The 20,027-nt window shown below is 45.8% G+C and overlaps 1 protein-coding gene across 1 annotated transcript in view; it reads left to right on the top strand.

Annotated features, from left to right (window-relative positions):
• The window catches only part of LOC146821995 (fibrinogen-like protein 1), a 191,555-nt gene that overhangs the window by 44,473 nt on the left and 127,055 nt on the right, over positions 1–20,027 (top strand). The gene's annotated exons all lie outside the window — the stretch shown is intronic.

Here is a 20,027-nt window from a genome sequence, read left to right on the forward strand (position 1 = left end):
CAATCACTAGAGGGACCAGGCAGGGCTGCCCTCTCTCCCCACTTCTTTATGCGCTGGTGGCCGAGCCCTTAGCGTGCGCAATAAGGGAATACCACAGATTCGAGGGCATTAATTTTCCCTCTTATAAGATAGGTATTTCTACCTATGCGGACGACACGCTACTGTACGTCAGAGACCCGGAGGAGAATCTCGCCTCTATACTGCGGGAGGTGGTCAGGTTTGGGGCGCTATCGGGCCTCAAAGTCAACTGGAATAAATCGCTGGCATTTCCGCTGACCCCGGCAACATTGCCGTTCTCTATGGAATACCCACTGCAGTGGACAACTGACTCAATTCGCTACCTGGGCATTCGACTGCACAGGGACCCGGAGGTCTTGCTGAGGGAAAACTACGGGGTGGCTTATTAAAAACTCGTGGATGAGGTGGAAGTGTGGAACAGACTGCCCCTCTCGCTGATGGGCAGGATAGCCATTATGAAAATGATTATCCTCCCGCGCTTTCTGTTCCTCTTTACCAACATTCCTATAGTGCTGCCCAGATCTTTCTTTGCACAGCTGACTCAGACCCTCATCCGGCTGGCTTGGGGTGGTAGACAACCGAGAGTCCGGTGGACAGTGCTAACGTTGCCATATGAGATGGGGGGACTTGGAGCCCCGGACCTGGAGAGTTATTACAGGGTGGCGCAGGCGTCCCATCTGCATTCGTGGATACACGCTGACCCAGATGTCCCACATGTGCTACTGGAGCGCTTGTTCGTGGACCCGGTACCACTCCCGGCGACGATTTTCCTGCCCGTGGATCGGAGGGCTGGCCTGTTGGACTCGCTCGGATCCACTAACCATGCGTGGCACATGCTTATGAAACGGCAGGAATGTGCCCTCTTATACTCCCCGCTGATGCGGGTGGAGTGGGCGGTTTGGCTCCCTCCTCTGCGAGAAGCGGGGGTGACGCGGGCATTGGGTGCTCTGGGTATAGTGAGGATGGCTGACCTGTTCCACGATGACGTGGTTAAGACGCTGGAGAGTGTTGTATTGGCACATCCGGGGTGCACGTTACTCCAGCGCTTCCAATTCCACCGGGTTCGGGGTGCACTGCTGTCTCTTCTGGGGCCGACTGCGGCGGAGCCGCCCGAGATCCCGGAGCTTACCTATGTCATTAAAACAACGGCGCCGTCCAGGCTGGTCTCGATACTCAAAAAGATTGGGGATCAACACAGGGAGCCCCAGTGCTCTGCTGCGCGGCGAGCCTGGCAAACGGACCTCGAAATGGACATCTCGGACGAGATGTGGAGATACTGCTGCTCCAGCACCAAAAAGGTCTCTTTGAACGGTCGTCACCGATTAATACACTTTAAGTTCTTGCAGCGGGTCTACTATACCCCTGAAAGACTACACAGATATGGGTTGCGCCCCTCCGCGGAATGCGAGCGGTGCCATGCTCTTGTGGCTGACTTCCTCCACATGGCCTGGCTTTGCCCGGGAGTGGCCCGGTTCTGGACGGCGGTATTCCGCGAGTTGAGCCAGATCTTGGAAAGAGAGATCCCCCCAGACCCAGCTCTAGCGTTGTTGGGCTACTCCAAGCCGCTTCCGCGGGCGCTGCGGCGACTGACAGATGTGGCGCTGCTGATAGCGAGGCGAGTCGTGGCGGCCTGCTGGATGAGAGGGCCGCTTCCCACTAAGAAAAGGTGGGCCAGGGATATGCTGTACTGTAGCACACAGGCGGAAACGTATAGCGAACTGTTGCCCCCTAGGACTCGCCCTAAGAACTTCTGGGCGCTGTACAGCACTTACATGACAGCGGGAGACTCTGAGGAGACTGGTCAAGGGGAAGCGCAGCAGGAAGCCCCGGATGTGTGCGGTGGGGTAGTGGAGGGTCTGCCACTGGATTAGAGTTCGCTAGTGGTGAGATAGGCCACGATGATAATGTGTTGTTTGAGAGAGAGACTGGTTGGCGGGAGGAGAGACGGGATGTCCCCTGTATGAGGCGTGGGCTACCTGGCGACGTGCTTGCGAAGCGGGCATCGGAACCGCAGGACTGGCCGGGCCTGGAGGCACGGGATGTGATGTTTGGCCGGAGTTCGGCGCCCTGGTCAGAGACAGTGTGGATGAGTACGCATGAAACAAGTGAAGATAGAGACATGATGGCGAACGGGGAGGGGGGGGCGGGTGTTGAGACTCGGAGTGCGAAATTACGGGTACTTGAGCAGACTGCCTGCGTGTTGGCTGAGCGGGCTGGTTACACCACGGCGTGGGCTGGGGGGGCATACGTACCATATACGCTGGAAGTGCTCCAGCCCGAACTGTACTATGTAAAACTGCAATGCCGCCGGTCCTCCGGGATGTCGGCTAAATGGCTGTGTGAGAGCTGCAGGACCGCAATCGCCGTTTTTTCAGAAGTGACCCATTGCATGAGGAGCACACGGCAGTCTGCTATGTCTATTTACTGTGTCTCAATAAAGGTTTTTGAAAAGCAAAAAAAAAAAAAAAAAAAAAAAAAAACCCTTTAACTTTTCTTCGATCTAGAACTCAGATATTGAGTGGTCTCATTTACTTATTACGCTGCTAATTTTTGTTGGGCCTAATGTTGAGAAGGTCGGTGACTCATCAAAAGATCATGGGTGCTGGAGCAAAACCTCTGAGGTAAATTTTGGGATGATCTAAAATATTTGGGCACATTAGAATATTGGGGTTCAGCTTCCACAATAGCAATGGGCTACACAGCTGCAAATTGTGCCGTCCACCAATTGTTTAGGTCTTGCCTACAGAGTGCCTTTTGCTGTGCTGCGAGACTTATTACTAACAATTAATTGGGCATACAACCCGCCCACAGCATACCATTATTTGTTTTGGTTGTCACTCTTATTTGCAATATTCCGATTGCTTAACTCCCGTAGGCTTCCCTAACTTTCTTGAGATAGCTCCTCCCTGAAGCATGGACCAAGTACAAGTGTCCTGCCCAGTCGGATTGGGGTGGAAAATTACCCCAGGCTCCAAAATAAAAGTGTGTAATATCATATTACGTTTCAATGATATGATTCATATGGTGTGTGCATTAAAAGGCTTATCCGTTAAGGCTCATGTTTTTGGGTTCCGTTATGATGCCAGTGTATACACGAGGTTCTTAGCATCCTGGGTTTGGCAGTTGGTCAGTTGCCTGCGAGCAGCCTGGGGTGACTAACAAAGTGACTTTTGAAGAAAGAAACTTCTACAGTTAAAAATGTTCCTGTGGTATTTTAACTTACCATATTTGACGATGAGCAGCCCGGCACCCCAGATACAGCAACCTACGTAGTGCAGCAGTCACTCATCTATCACAGTGAGGAGGGATTTTGGTGTCACAGATGACATTGTGCATACTGGTCAAGGCGTTTCGCTGAGAGGAGTACTTGTGCAACACAACGTCACTGATGAGGTGTTGTGGGTTTTGATTCCAGAGCGCAATATTGGCATTTGAGCTCCTGAACACATCTAGCTCCACTGTGACAGGTTGGAATCCGTGCACCCAATCGTCTACCAAAAGAGAGGTGGATGCTAGTAATCAAGGCCCACTCTCTTACAAAAGCTGACCTAATTGAAATGTGACGACGCATTAGGGTGTGATTATTTTTTTAGGAAAGGACAAATGCATGTTCTTTAGAGTCAAGTCTAATCTTGTGCCTGTCAATGTGGGGCTGATGATAAGGAATGGAATGAACATGATGTCATTCTACGTCAAGTGCTTCCTTTTTAGGTCTCGGCTAGTAAAGGCTGCGCTTGCGCCGTCTCGCTCGCGAGATTAAATGATTTCAGTACGGGGCTTGAACCCGCCCCTCTTCTCCATTGGCTGGCTTCCTAAACGGAGGCCAGCCATTGGAGGAGAGCGGCATCTGTCCGTTTAAGCCCCGTCTTTTTCGGATTCGGGGGCATGTTTTTTACTTTCTTTCTCTCCTCTGGAATGTAAACATTCCAGCCAATGGCAAGAGGAGAGAAAGAAAAAAACGCCACCGAATCCGAAAATGCCGCTGCGTTTCTCCGTCACTGGAGCCAGGCAGTGCATGAAATACAAATATCCTGCTTTTCTCTATCCCACAATTCCCGACTCTCATTGAGAAGTGTCGTGTCTGTTTTATTAAAGGGTTTGCACCCCTTCTAAAACTGCTGTTGCTTTCTGTTTCGAGTTGAAGAACTGCTTGTACTCAGTGATGGGAATCCTAAGCGCTGTATGCAGTGCCAGTGCAGTATCCCAGGTCCCGCGCGCCCCGGGACCGGCAGTGATGCGCGCCTCTGGATCCCGAGACTGGGCCAGTCACATTCTGTGCCCCAGGGCCCTTCCGCGGTATCCGCTTCCCTGGCGATGAGGTCACCCTCCGCCAGCCCCTCCTGTGAGACTCCGTCCGGATGTTGGTGACGTCACGGTATTTACCTGCCAGGACCGCCCCTCTCGGGGTGGAGCCAGGGCTCTGAGAGTCCCGGTTTCAGGTGAGCGCTCACTTGGCTGCTGTGAAGTCCGGAGCCGGTGCTGTGCCTGGAGCTCCGGGGCCTCAGCAGGCATGTTCCAGCATGCACTGGGAGAAGCTGCTGCGGCGCCATAAGCGCACGGTAGGGTAATTCATTCATTCATTCATTCATGAATGCATTCTCTTTGGGGATTCAGTTGTGCGTCTGCGCCGGCTCTTGTGGCTGCCCGTGCCTTTGGGGTTACTTTACTGTCGGTGTTTTCCGCCGCTAGCATCTGAGGTGTGGGGCCCGAGCAGCGACACAACCCCAGCTCGGCTCATGCCGAAGCTCGCTGCTCACTCTTTAAAATAAGCCCACTCCAGACTACTGGCTAGGGTGGCAAGGCATCCCGGACTTCCCGGGACAGTCCCGGGTTTCCAGCAACGGGTTTCCAGCAACGGTCCCGGCAGCTTCATGCAAATTTGGCTCGTGTTCCAGTTTTCAGAGAGGGTGTACTGAAAACTGAGGGAGGCACGTTTTTGTGTTCCAATTCAGGAGGAGTTTACAGCTTTTCTCAGAAAGCAATATAATTAACAGGTGTGATAGTGGGTTTAAAAATTGCACTTTATTTCCGTAGTGCCTCATCTGTGTTTCTAGGTCTATGTGCTTTGTCATTCTGCGCCCCTTCGCTAATGAAAACATTCTAGTCCTTCTTTTATTTTGTTAAATTAACCGTTTTTTGTTGTTGTCTTTCTTGTTTTTTTTAATCTGGTCATCCTACTGCTGGCTCCATTTAGCATTTAGGCCGGCTGACGGTAAGGCAAGGGACTACTCCCCCACACCCCACCCCGCCCTCGCAGAGCACACACTGACATCTTGAGGATTTTTGAGGGGTCCAGGCAACACACATTTTTGAGGGCCGGTTTGGAACAATTGTTTTTACCTATTCCGTGATCAAAAAAGCCCCCACGGTGTCAAACATTTCTAAATAATATTTTAAACTTTAACAGGGTCTCACAGAGCAGTGGAAATATGTCTTGCCCGGGACCGCAAAAATCATTGAACTCACATTTGGATTAGACGATTGAGGTGCTAGAAAGGGAGAGACTTTTAAATAGATCATTAGAATAGATCGGGGTGGAATAGAGAGGAAGTCCATTTTCACTGGTGATTTGCCCACGCCTTGAAGTGTATCTGCACACGTCTTGAAGTGTATCTGCACACACTGCCACATAGTTGTCGATAGCACTTGCAGATACCCCTGCACTGTAAGGGCCATTTTAAGCTTTGTGTGTGTGTGGGTGGGTGGCTCAGTGGCTCTGTGTGTGTGTGGGTGGGTGGCTCTGTGTGGGTGCAAATGCAATAGGTCTCGCATTTGAGTGATTAAGCTATTGACATTGTAAATAACAATGCTGTTTCTTTAAATGTATGAAAAACAAAAACATAAACAAAAATAATGTCATGAGCAATGCCAAAAGCTCTAACTTTAACAATGCAGAGACCATTGCATTGTAAATGCTTGCTTGTTTTGATTGTGCTGGGGTTGTCCTAAAAAGGGAGAAGTGTGAATTTTTGAAGGAATCAGTGGAGTATTTGGGACATGGAATCCCGTGTGATGGGGTTCGTCCAAAACCAGTTTTGATTGACTCCATTGTAAAATCACCACCTCCTAAAGACAACTCTAGTGTGAAATCAGTTTTCGGCTTTGTGAATTCTACTCCCGATCCATCCCCAATTTTGCTTCAAGAGCAATGCCTATTTCTATGTTGGTTAAATCCTGAGTGGATTTTGTGTGCGAATCGGAGTGTGCTAATGCAATCACTGATATCAAACAACAAGTGTCATCGGTAGAGGTTCTTAAATCTTATGATCCTATTCTTAGATGCTTTCTTACTGTTGACGCAAGCAATGTGGGTTTGGAAACTGTACTTTGACAGAAGTCTGGTGATCAAAAATATACTATTAGTTTTACATCCAGGGTTTGCAGGAAATCAGAGACTCATTACTCTGTCATAGAAAAATAACTTTTAGAGTGTTGGTGGGCCGTAGAAAAGCTCAAGAGTTATCTATGGGGTAGGCATTTAATTCTACAAACTGACCACAATCCACCGGTCTCTATTCTCAGTGGTACGAATGCCAAATCCACTACACCCATATTAGCTAGGTTTGCAGCGAGATTGCTTCAATTTCATTCTGATGTTTTTAACATATCCAGTGGGAAAAATGTTACAGCTGACGGTTTGTCAAGATTTCCCATCAATGAGGAATTTACAGATAGTGATAACAATGAGAATGAGGCATGCTTGATTGCGGCTATTGAAGTTGAGAATGTTAATTAATTAACGTAAAAAATTAGGAAAGAGGCCACTAATAGTTATTTTGTGCTAAAAACAGTGGCCAAATATCTAGTTGAAGGTTTGCTTAGGTAGAAAGCTGTGAGTTTGATGATTCAACCAGTTTGTAAAATAGCTGATGAGTTGACCATTGAAGATGGTTTTAGCATGAGATTGGACAAATTAGTTACGCCTGGTGGTCTAAGAAACCGGATCTTAGAAAAAGCTCATTAAGGTCATTTAGGGGCTACGTTAACCAAACCTCATATTGGAAGCCACAAATGGATAGCGACATTAATTATTTGGTAAAGAAGTGTGTTGTTTGTCCCACTTGTAACAAATCTTCAAAAACAGCTGCTCCACCTTTGAAGTCTATAGAATGTCCTTCGGGCCCAGGATAAAACTTGGTATAGATTTGGTGGGACCGTTCAACTCTCTTCCACACCATTGTAGGTATGCTCTCATACTCATGGATTATTACCGTAAGTGGCCGCATGTCAAATTCATGAGTGAACCTAATTCCAAATCAGAGATACCATTTTAAAAAGATGTGTTTGTGTGAGGGCTTCAGAGGAGTTGATATCTGATAATGGGGTGCAGTTTGTTCAGCTGAGGTGGAAGATTTTTTTAACTATGAGTTTTATCTAACATTTAAAAAGCTTGTTACATCACTCACAAACCAATGGCCTCCTTGAGCGATTCCAAGCAAAAAAAGTATTATGATCAAAGGCATAGAGTGCTAGACAAACCTATTGCAGTTGGGGAATTGTGTGGTTTTGCTGTAAGGGTGTTGGGCCGCCCATGGCGGAATAAAGCAAAAGTAACTAGGGTCACAAACAATGAGAAAAATGTGAGTCTGGGTATGGTTTCAAGTGACATGGATGTTCCTGGTTTTGTGTGTGATGATGTGGGTGCTCAAAACCAAAGCAGTCCTGCACCTGTGCGCAGGAGTACACAATGTAATCGGATACGTTTGAGGTATAGCTAATTCCTGTGAGGTAATTTGTCCATGTTCACTATGCATGTTCATTTATTTTTGGTGTAATCTAAGTTTCAGATGTTCACATGTACGTTGACTTGTTTTGTGTAATTGGTATAATGTTATTTCTTATTGCAATGTTTTTTTTTCACTCGTTTAATATCGTATTAGGTTTCAATGGCATGATTCATATGGTGTGTGCATTAAAAGGCTTATCCTGTAGAACTCGTGGTTTTGAGTTCTGTTATGGAGCTTGTGCATTCACAGGGTATTTAGAATCTTGGGTTTGGTTGTTGGTCAGTTGCCTTCAAGCAACCTGGGGTGAGTAACGAAGTGGCTATTAAAGAAATAAACTTCTACAGTTAAAAACGTTTCTGTGGTATTTTTAGCTTACCATAAAGTGGCTCCCAGTAGTGGATTAAATAGCTAAAAAATAAGGTTTGTAAATTGGGGATGTTTTGAACTTGTAAAAACACACTGTGTAAATGTTTTGCGAGGTATGGAAGGCTGCATTGATTTGAACTTGCTGTAGGCCATGTTTGCTTTAATAACAGGAAAAACAACAGTAAAAACTGGCCTCCCAAACCATAAAACAGGCCCACACACAGCCAAAAAACGACCCATTCATTCTCCTGTCAGACCAGCCCCTCAGTCACTGCCTGATTGCCCTAAAGGCCAGTCCGACCTTGGCCCCTCCTTCTCTTTATTCTTCCTGGTCTTTTTGCAAAGCACTATTTTTTACATTTTATAACCATTTTCTGGGAGTGCACACTTCTCTGTGCCACTCTACTCTACTCTTCTTCTTTCCTTGCCTCTCCATACCACTCCACTCTGCACCATTCCACTCTACGCCACTTCACTCCATGTCACTCTACTCTACACCACTCCACTGTATACTATCCCACTCCACACAGTACGTACCACTCTATGGCACTCTACACAACTCCAGTCTACACCACTCTACTCTAGGCCATTCTACACTACGCCACTCCACTTTCAGCCACTCTTTTCTACTTCAGTCCACTCCACGCCACACTAGTCCGTTCGATGAGACTCCACTTTATGATGTTCCTCTTCACTCCACTCTACCCCACTCCACCATCCCCTTTACCACCCCACTCTATGCCACTCTACTCTATGCCCCTCTATTCTACACCACTCTTCTCTACTCCACTCCACTTACACCACTCCACTCCACTCTACACCGCTCTACACCATTCTACTCCACTCTACACTACTCCACTCTATGCCACTCTACCCTACTTTACTCCACTATACACCACTCTATGCCACTCCACTCTTCTCTACTCCACTCTATTCTACACCACTTTACTCAACACCACTCTATTATAAGCCACTCCATTCCACACATTGCCACAACACTATACGCCACTGTACTCTACATAACTCTCCTCTAAACCACCCTAAGCCACTCCTTTCCTCTCTACTATATGCCACTATATCCTAACCCAATCTACTCCATGCCATTCTACTCTATGCCCCTCTACTGTATGCCACTTCATACCACTTCAGTTATGCCAATCCATGCCATTCCATTCTATGCCACTCCACTCCACACAATGCCCCTCTACGGCATTCTATGTCACTCTACTCTACCCAATGTGATTCTACTGTATGCACCTCCACTATATGCCACTATACGCCACTGCACTCTACACCGCTCCACTCTATTCTACACCACTCTATCCTAGCCACACCTACTGTATGCCACTCCTCTCTACTCTACATCACTCTACCCTATGCCACTCCACTTTACACCACTCTACTCCATGCCACTGTATTCTACTCTACTCCACTGCACACTACTCTACTCTACACCACTCCACTTCACACCACTGTATGCCACTCTATTCCATGCCACTGTACTCCACCCTACTCTATGCAATAATACTCTATGGTACTATATGCCACTTTACTCTACGCCACTTTCCACCACTCCACTGCATACCATTATACTCTACATCACTCTACTATACATTACGCTATGCAACTTCACTCCAGTCTATGCCACTGTACGCCACTCAACTCTACGCCACTCCACTCTACACCACTTGACTTTACTCCACTGTATGCTACTCTACGCCACTCCACACCCCTCTACTGTACGCCTCTACACACCACTCTATGCCACATTTCTTTTGTGTACTTTCCTCTACCCTACTCTCCTCTATGCAGCTGTACTCTGTGCCACATCACTAACTTGTAGCCATGCTGAACAGCAGCGTGCAACATGGCTAAAAGACATTGACAAAGCCAATAGCTCTCACATTGGCCAGCGCTTTTGGCCTTGCCAATGCGTGATTCTGTGAAAGCACATACTGGTCACTTTATTCATGAAATTTGGGCCTAAGTCTAGTATAGACGCAATGGCGTGCTACAGGCTGGACACATCAGCCCTCTTTCTTCAAGTTGCAGCTTACCTGCTAGTGCTACAGCACGGAAGTGTGCTAAGAGTGAATATAAAAGTGAGTTAAGCTGCCTTTTCTAAAAAGCGTTTTTAGGATTTTTATGAACTCGTATGTCTGGAATGTGTTTTATGTGATTGTAGACTTTTTAAAAAAATGATCGTTCACGGTATTGTTTAACATTAATTTAAATGTACTTCAATATTTGTATGACTTTTAATGGCAACAACAAACTTGATTTGAGAGGTGAAGTCTACAGCTCTCGTTCTCCTGACTCCAAGGAAGACTTTATCACCAGATAAATCACCTGTATAGCGAATTAACTGATATGTGTACAGGCAAGACACAGGCGAGGCCTGCTGGGCAACAGGACGCAGGGAGGCAGGCAGCAATGAATGATGGAACAGGCAGAGCAATCAATGACTGCCATGCATTAATGGACACACCCAGGTCCCACTTCTTCCCTCATTGGCTGAGCATCTGCAGGGCTCAGCCAATAAGAGGAGAATGAGAGAAAGAGAAGAACATAGGGGTTGGGTTACTAACAGATGGGCACATATCCACACATACACTGGAGAAGTGAGTTTGGGGACAGTGTTGGTGTGTGTGTGCCAGCGCGCGCACACACGTGCAAGTGTGTGTGTTACTCTGCTGCATTCCTACTGGTAACATTATTCTATTGCCTTCTATTCTCTTCCCTAAACGTCCCTGTGACAGCTCATCGGATGGAAGGCACATAGGGGCCGAGTTCGATCTGTAGACTCTAGTTCCCCACAGAGGATCACAGACACAACATGTAATAATTTCTATTTGTAAAGCGCTAACATATCACTCCCTTAAGGGTTTCAATGCGCAGGAGGCTGTCAGGGAGATTAAGTGAGTTACTGCCTAGAGTCACATGATGCTGAGCTGAACTACCTCCGGCACCGGGGATCAAACCGTGAACCCCGGCTCCGGAGTGGCCACACCTCGCCCTGCAACATTTGAGGGAAAATCACCAGGGAGCTAGCACTGTGTAGAAACGAGCTTACATTTGTTATAGATTGCCATGCAAATTGTATATTTTCGTTATGACAACCCTAAATAGACATTGCTGTTTTCCTTCCCATGATGCAGGATGCTACTGCAGCTCTGCTTTTTAAAAGCCCTGTGAATGGGAGGTGTTCCTACTACAGTTGATCAACCTTGCAAGAATGAAAAGCTGGATTGCCTTGCCAGGATCGTAAATTAGTATGCAGGGATTTCAGTGGGATGAAAATAGTGGGGCGGTGCTGAAAGGGGTGTGGCCTATGTAATTAAGGTGTGGCTTAAAAACATAAACGATTTCTGTGATTCCTATCATGTACCACTCCTTTATTTTGTTTCCTCTCAGAGCTTTCTGTTATTACATCCACATATATAACACAACTGCAGATTATTTAATGGCTTTGTCAATGGTTGTTAGCTGTTTAGGATAAATGAATAACAACGATTGTGTTGTTAATAATAATTAACAATGTTTCAATTCTGAAATTGAGACTGTTACTTAAACATTACAGAGGCTTGTGAAAGGGGTAGTTGCATTCAGAGTGTCTCAATCACTCCAGTTATGTTCACTCTATTTTAGCAATCGTGGCGCGTTTTGAACTTGTAGTGGCGACTTGGTTCAAAGTATCTTCTGTACAAGACTAATATGCTACACTAAAAAGAAAAAAAAGACATGACATCCTGGAAAAGGTTACCTAATCTGGAATTTCCTACCAGTGCTAAATGTGAAATATAATGAAAAACTATATGCCTGACAGGGTCGGACTGGCCTAGAGGGCAATGAGTCAGTGCTCGAAGGGCTGGTCTGTAAGGTCTGTGTGTGGGCCTGTTTTTTGGATGCTTTAGGGCTTGTTTTATGGTCTGCTTGGGCGTTTTTCACTGTTGATTTTGCTGATATTGAAACAAACATCGCCTGCAGCAAGCTCAGGTCCATACAATCCTCCATACCTTACAAAACACTTGAACAGCATGGCCGAGGTCCCGCAGTCGTGAGGAAGTCTCCGCACTCAGGATGGAATCTCTGTCATGAGTATTCTCATAGTGGAGATTCCACCCGAGACCGACGACTACCCCACGACTGCGGGCCCTCCAGCCACGAGTGCGGAGGTCCTTTGTGAATCATGCCCCATGTCTGTACGAATTCAAAACTACCCAGATTTACAAATAAGGACCACTTTACTAACCAGGGCCATTTTTATTTAGGTGACCAGTCCTTTCTTCTTTTCCAGTCTGACCCTGATCGCTGACAGGGACTACCTTAACTTAATTTACATTTGTTCAGATATCCGTCAGTGTTTTAGCCAGTAAGGTTAAGGACATGAATATAGGGCTTGATAGACACCAGTTTCAATGTCTGTTTTTAATTACTACTGGATCTGGGATCCGGATGGACCCAGCCCACTTAAAGCCCCATTAGTATCAGCGTAGTGTAAAAGGTACGAGAGATGAAAGAGGTGCACTGCATGAGGATGTTAAAAACCTTTGACTGGTCTCATAACATCATCTGGTAACCTTACCTACTTGGATCATGGAGTAACGAATTCACAACTAATGTAACCTCAGTTAACCTCTGTTACATTCAGAGTAATATGATGATTAAAATATCTAGGGTCAAGAATCACAAAATTAGAGCACAAAAAATCAGACATAGAAATAAAAGTGCATTCTAGGTCGGGAAAATTGGCCCAATTAATATGCACATTGAACATTTACAGCAGTCATAAAAGGAACTTTTTATAGGTACCTGATTAAATGTATTGTGATTATCTTCACTGAAGGGTACTCATTTCAACAACAGTTGAAAGATTAAACTCAATTCTGTGGCGTTTCAGACCTGTAGGCTTCGACAAGATGTCTACAGCAGGAGCATTATCCCGATAAGCTATAGTACTGTGGTAACGCGCTGCTTTGCAGAGACACAATATTGAGAGCATTGACTTCAGGAGTCCAGGGTCAATCTGATGTGAACCTCTTAGGCACAATGTATTAGAGGACTCATAAAGCTAAGATGGTTTACTGGAAGTCGGAGTAACTGGGGAGATATTGGGGTCAGTATCAGGAACATTTATACCAATTTTGGAGGCTTCTGAAAATGTAGGGGGTTTACAGCCAGGTGATGAGAATTTATTTCAAGGAGACATTTGCAGTGTTTGCATGTCTTCTAAACAGGAAAGCACTGAGGGCCTGATTTACACTTTGGTGGAGAGGGTATCCTCTCCAACAAAGTGAAGGTCCAGCCACCTTATTGAGAATTGAGTTTGAAGATATAACATAACATGTATTTGTAAAGCACACATTCACCGAGAAGGGTATGTTGGCGCTGCATAACAGATGTTTATTGTTACTCAACTCAATGGTACTCATTTTATCAACATCAAAAGGATGAGAGGACCTGCGTTTGACCATGAGGTCAAACGCAGGGCCAGACAGTGGCTGCATTAGTTCACTTCGCCACCAGACTTGGTCTCCACTGCCTACACACACCTCCGTAGGCCTGACCAAGTAAGGGTCATCAGAGGTTTGGCCATGTGTCTGCCCGCCTTATTTAGAGTAGACGATTGAATGAAAAATTAAATGAAAAACAACCTATAACGCATAGTACATACCCAACCCGACTTGAAGACGAACATATGACCAGTTTTCATTGTCCATCACCACCATGAAAAACCGGACGGGAAGAGGCTGTAAACACTGCAAAATGACCCCCTTGCCACTGAAGAAACCTCCCATGGCGAGGGGTCTTAGTTTTTTATTTTCTACTTTGGAATTTTGTTTTTGAAAATCAAACAAAATGTTGAAAGTTTGATGTAGAACTGCATTACGTTGGCTTTCGAAGCAGGTGACAGCGGTTCCCCAGACTGCAGTAGATGTCCGCTGGGCTGGAGGGCATCTCTAAATTTGGTGAGCAGAGTTCTCTCGCCATGGCTGGAGTAAAGTACTCTGCCATGGCAGTCGTATTTAATTTGTCCGTCAAAGTCAAAATCAGGCCATTACTTTTCTCCAGTCTCTTTTACATTCAAAAGATATTTGCAGTCATGTAAATTATTTCCTTGAGATTTAGCATAAATCTTGGCTTTTGAATGACAGTATTTGTGATTTCACGAGTTTACGAACTATTTGTGATGAACATCGTTGCTAGCGGGCTGTAAACTCCAGCGCTATACATCTTTGGACTACTTCTGCTCTTTGCGCCACACCCTAGCCTGTCAGCTATGTATCACCATATTCTCTCAAATATTTGAAATGATCTTGGCGGATCAAGGTGGCGTGGATAGCATTTGGGATAGCCAGGGATAACCAGGAATAGCAGCTGCTACTCAGTGTTTATGGTTCTTCTAATACTGCTTCTCCTACTTCTATTCTCACAAACAGGGACACAAAGTAGAATACTGTACTTTGTCCAGCATCCCACTCTCTGCATTTTCCTAAACCCCTCATTTTAGTGTCCCTAAATTAGGACTCAGACTCGGCACAGCCTCTTCAAATATTTTGAGAGCACAATATATTGCTGCTTCCCTCTTGCCACACACAACCCCCAGCAACTCACTGTCAGATTCCTATTCCAATTCCACATTCCATTCCAGCATGGAATGCATCTATGGAACATGAATGACATCACATCATCACATCTACACTCATCAGCAAATAGGAGACTGCTGATGGGCTATGGGTGGAATAAGGGGTCGACCCCGCAATTATCATCTGGGTGTGATATGCCAACCCTCTAACCCTGGTATTTGATGAATCAACATCCATGTAAGACCCCACTTAAAGTTTGTTCTCTCAACAGACTCTTCATATTGGCAAACACCTTCATGGGGTGAAAAGAGGCAACCGTGCATTTGTGTATTTACAACAGAGATGTCCATTAGGGACTATGTTTAAGGAGCAGTAATTTAAGCTGAATGTTTCTAAAAGTGTATGCTACAAATACCCTCTAGCGGGAAATTGCGTATTTCATGCCAAAAGTAATTTTGATAGCTAAAATTATTTAGGCATGCCTACACCTTTTACTTGCACCTGTTTTAATATTAGCCCACATCACCCCCCTTGAGTACACCCTGTACTGCTCTGCGTCGCTACCCTGTGAGAGTCAAGAGCTACACTAGAGTGCTTGGTTACCATTGGAGGACAAATGCAGACTCATTACTTGTGCAGGCCACACAACTAATGACTTATTTGCTAACACATAATATAACATTCCAAGGCTGCCTAGTCTAGATTTCACCTCTTGCTTCTTTCTTCCACCACCATACTCTTCCTCTCTCTATATGTCACTCTTGCAGTTTCCCTTTCATTCATCTATTCTTTCTCCTGCTGTCATTGTGTTCCGTTTTTCCTCTTTTTCTGTCTCCCTTGTCTCTCTCTAATTCTAAATCAAAGTCTGCTGATGAAAAATAAGCCATGGATGCCAGAAATGTGTGCTGATGCAACCACCAGCACAAAGTAAGCACCTGGTAGTGGGACCTCCTTTTTTAGGTCTCACCTAGGCAGCGCTTGAGCTGTCACGTTGAGACATGCTGTATATACTTTAGTAAGGGGCTTTTTAAATGGTTGTTTTCATTTGTTCTCCAATGTGCCTTTCAAAATTGTGTGCTTTGTATTGGTTAATAGCGTTTTAAGTCCCTCCTTTTTGGCTCTTAGCCCCTTTACTTGTATTAGGGGTGTTTTTTTTGGTATGCTGTTTTTATTGGACTTCTTTTTTCATGTACGTTGTTTAAGCCAAGCACGTCATGTTAATAGACTGCAGAAGGTTTCAGCTTTTGTCAATCCTGTGCCTCCCAGGCACAGATACACATATTTTTTTAGCTGACGTGATGTTTATAAAGTGGAAAAGGTTAAGCGCCTGCCCATCGAGTGCCACCCCGGCACAAACACACAGTGATGTTTATGAACATCCCTGGCATGACGAGCTGCCGCGTCAAGACGGCGGCCTGGCTGAAGGAGCAGATGGAGCAGGGCAGCGAGCGGCTGATGCTCATGGACTGCCGGCCGCAGTAGCTGTACGAGTCCTCGCACATCGAGGCGGCGCTCAACATGGCCCTGCTGGGCCCCATGCTGCGGCGCCTAAGGGGTGGGAAGGTGCAGCTGCGGGCTCTCTTCCCCCTCTGTAAACAGATTCACTCTAGTGCAGAACCCGAAGGTGTGTGCACTGATCTCAAAACTCATTCACGCTAGCGCAGAGCCCGAGGCTGTAGGCACTGATCTGACAACACATTCAGTTGAGCGCACAGCCCATGACAGTGTACACCCCTTTCAAAACACATTCACACTACCACAGACCCGGCTCTGTGCTCCACTCGTGTACAGATGGGTCACAGAAGCGCAGAGCCGGTGGCTGTGCTCCACTCGTGTACAGATGCGTCACAGGAGCAGATCCGGCGCTGTGCTCCACTCGTGTACAGATGGGTCACAGAAACGTGGAGCGGGCGCCCTGACACCGAATCTCTCTGTACACACATTTACGGATTCTCTGCGAAGGGTGCTGTGCTGCAAACCTCCATACTCACATGCACAGAAGCTTAGCGGTAATGCTGAGCTTTGGGAACAGCACGTCGGCATGCTGCTGCTTTGAAGGAGCTGTGAGACCGTGGGTGAATCAACCACCCGAGACCCCGAACAGTGGGTGCGTTTCCGTTCTTTGTGCTTCCTTTACCCCCCCCACCTCCCGGTGAAGCACCCTGGCCACAAAGCCATGTATAGCTGGCACCACTCTAGGTCACAAGGTTGACCGGATGTAGCCAAAAAAGCCTAATTCAGAAAAGTGGATAGACACCCAGACTGACGAAGTAGGCTCGACTGGCCGTGCCAACTGGCAGTAGAAGGGGGTCGATGGGAGTTACCATTGGAAGGGCAGAGGGTGGCTTACTCTCTAGCCTGCCTCAAGGCGCAGGGTCCACTAGACCTGGCCTCGATGTAACCACGAGAAGCAGTGAGGCGATGTTGCAAACCACGGTAGCTCACTGCCAAGTATCGTCTCCTGTCACTCTATGTTTGATCATGTGGTAGAAGCGTGCTAGCGCCAGTGCTTGATTTGTAAACAGATAAGTGCACAGCCCTCCTCAGGCCACTGCAGCTTGCACCACCCACTGCCCCTGCCAGGCTGCCAATGACACTGCCAACATAATTACTAACCATCACACTCCTACAAGTGTGACAGTAGGGAGCCCTGTAGCAAGGAACAAGGGACACGGCTAAATGCTTATAAGGTCCAAAAAGCGAGACCGATGCATTGCAAATGCTTGTTGTTCATTGAAAAGACAGTCTGAAAACAAGTATGAATATTTTCTCAGAAGGGCCTGTGAGTAGATGATGATACTTTATTCCAAGAACAACATTCTGCAGTACACCTCCACAGCCTGTGTGGTAGTAGTGTTTAAAAAGTGATCACCATCACAAGAAACTGTGGGTGCAATGCTGCAGGAGCCCGCCTGCCTCACATCCAGCTACCGCAACTGTTCCTTGTGGCAGAATCGTGAACTGCCACCACAATATCTTTGTGCACTGCAGGATCAGTCATGCCTTGATTTAAATCCCAATCTTTTCCTGCCCGAGCACTATCTTCACCAAGAACAGTTGTTTGAATACCCTGACCTTCCTGACTCTTAACCTAAACAGAGCAGCTGTGGCCCATGAAGGTTAGAGCGGTAGGGCCGGGTGTGAGGGATTTCGACAGACGGCGACTAGGGAAAATTAATTATTTATTTAATTTTCCCTCGCAGTCGTCTGTCAAATCCTCCCCCAACCCGGCCCCACCGCTCTTACCTTCACGGGCCGCTGCTGCAACAGAGTCCTTAGGCTGACCATGCTGAGAAGCACAATCGCAGTGGTGAGCTCCTTAGAGGCAGCCCATCCGCACCTCTGCATGATGAACAAGATTCTCCAATTCTTTGATGACGTCCTGGTGCAAAACAACCTATCTTTCACTATTCACCAATTTACTTCATTTGGCCAGTGCTTGATTGGTAAAATAATATAAGGCCCAAAGGTGTTCTTATGATGTTGCTGTGGGCCAGGTTTACCAGATTCCAAGGCTGCCTACTTTTGATTGAACCTCATGCCTCTTTCTTCTACCACCCTACAATTCCTGTGCTCGTCTTACTCTAACATGTGTGGTACCAGAATATCATTGTCAAATTATTGTCATAAATGTTGGCTCATTGGAGTTAATAACAGATATTCTACTCAGTAGGACAATATATTTCTCAATGATTCAATGATTTTAGGATACAATATTTATGTCAGACAATAATTCTGTAGAGGATATTCTTGCATACCACCCACTTGCTGGTTCTTGTTTATCCCTCCTTTCCCTCTATGCCACTGATTTTCAATCTTTCTCTTTTCCTTTTCTACTTTTATCCCTCTTGCTCCTGCACAATGTCTGAGAGTAAAATAAATTATTGATCCCTGAAAATGAGTGCTGGTGCCCACCACCTTGCACATATTAAGCACTGTATATGTTTCTAGGATTCCTACTTCCACTTTCTATCACCGCTATCTGTCTCCTTTTCATTTCTTTCCTCTGTCTCCTCCTCTCCTACTTACAACATTTGGCAAGGCTTGATTTCCACATTTTCCTAATTGTCTCCTAAAAAGAACTACAAACTCTATCTGAATTTCTTCCTTGAAGATTTTCTCTCAAAATGGAGAAACTTTGGTGTAATACAAACTCCAAGGGGCATATCAACAAGGGCTTTATCTCTGCTTTTTTGGCTTTAAAAGCCAAAAAAGGAGAGATAAAACTAGCGCCCTATCAACAACAGGGTGCTAACATGCAAATTTGCATGTTAGCACCCTTTTACTCTACGCTTCCCCTTGCATCTCCAATGAGATGCAAAGGGGGCGTTCCAGAGTAAAATAATAGGAGAAATGTCGCTAAGCGACATTTCTCCTATTATCAAGAATGTCGCTAACCCTGTTAGAGACAAAAAAAGCAGCGCTAACCGCGGTTAATGCTGCTTTTTTACGTCTTGTATTTTTCTGACTTAGCCATGATATCCTATGGAAGGAGGATATCATGGCTAAGTTTGCCTGTCCCTATCAACAAGGTAACGTGAGATTATCGCTGGGTTTCCAGTGATAATCTCACGTTAGCCTGTTAGCGTGAGGATTTTTATCGCTATTGAGATAAGCGTTGCTAATAGCACGCTATCTCAGCGATAAAAATTCACGCTAGCCGGCGATAATTATCCTAGCGCTAAGTGCGCTTAGAGGTAATTATCGGCGGTTGTTGTTGATATGCCCCCAAGTTCCTCAAACAGATGCCTCAAACAGATGCCCCCTTCTATGATTTACTTTCCCTGCCGTAGCCTGTGTGTGCCAGTGATCTGAAATGGAGCAGATTGCCCATAAGGCAATAAAGAGGGATCAGAAGAGATGAAGGGCTGATTCACTCAGAAAGTTAGAAATCTAGGTGAAGAGAAATATATCTACTCCTCCATATGATTCCCAAACTTTTTTGATACTTGCAAAAAATGACACCTGTTACTCTTTGTTTTTCAAGAAGAGGTTTGTTGCCCTGGCAATATCTAAGCTTTTTATACATACGTCTGTTACACCTGGGAGATTGTCCATAATGGACAATCCACCAAGTTTGAGATTAGTCTAAAACTATATTTTTGCTTTCTTTTTCTTGTGATTTTTCACCACTGGGAAATATGTTTCATGTGTATCAACTCCTTTGTGTAAGTTACATTAAATACAGTGGTGTTAGACTTAATTTTCACACAAACAACACAACTAAACCATCTGAGCATACATTTGTTCTGTGAGAATCTGATTGCACATGTTATCTGTCCATCCTTGGCTTTGTGAATGAGCACCAAATACATGGTGTTACCTCTCA

Source organism: Triturus cristatus, chromosome 6, assembly GCF_964204655.1.
Source record: "Triturus cristatus chromosome 6, aTriCri1.1, whole genome shotgun sequence".
NCBI classification, from domain to species: Eukaryota; Metazoa; Chordata; class Amphibia; order Caudata; family Salamandridae; genus Triturus; species Triturus cristatus.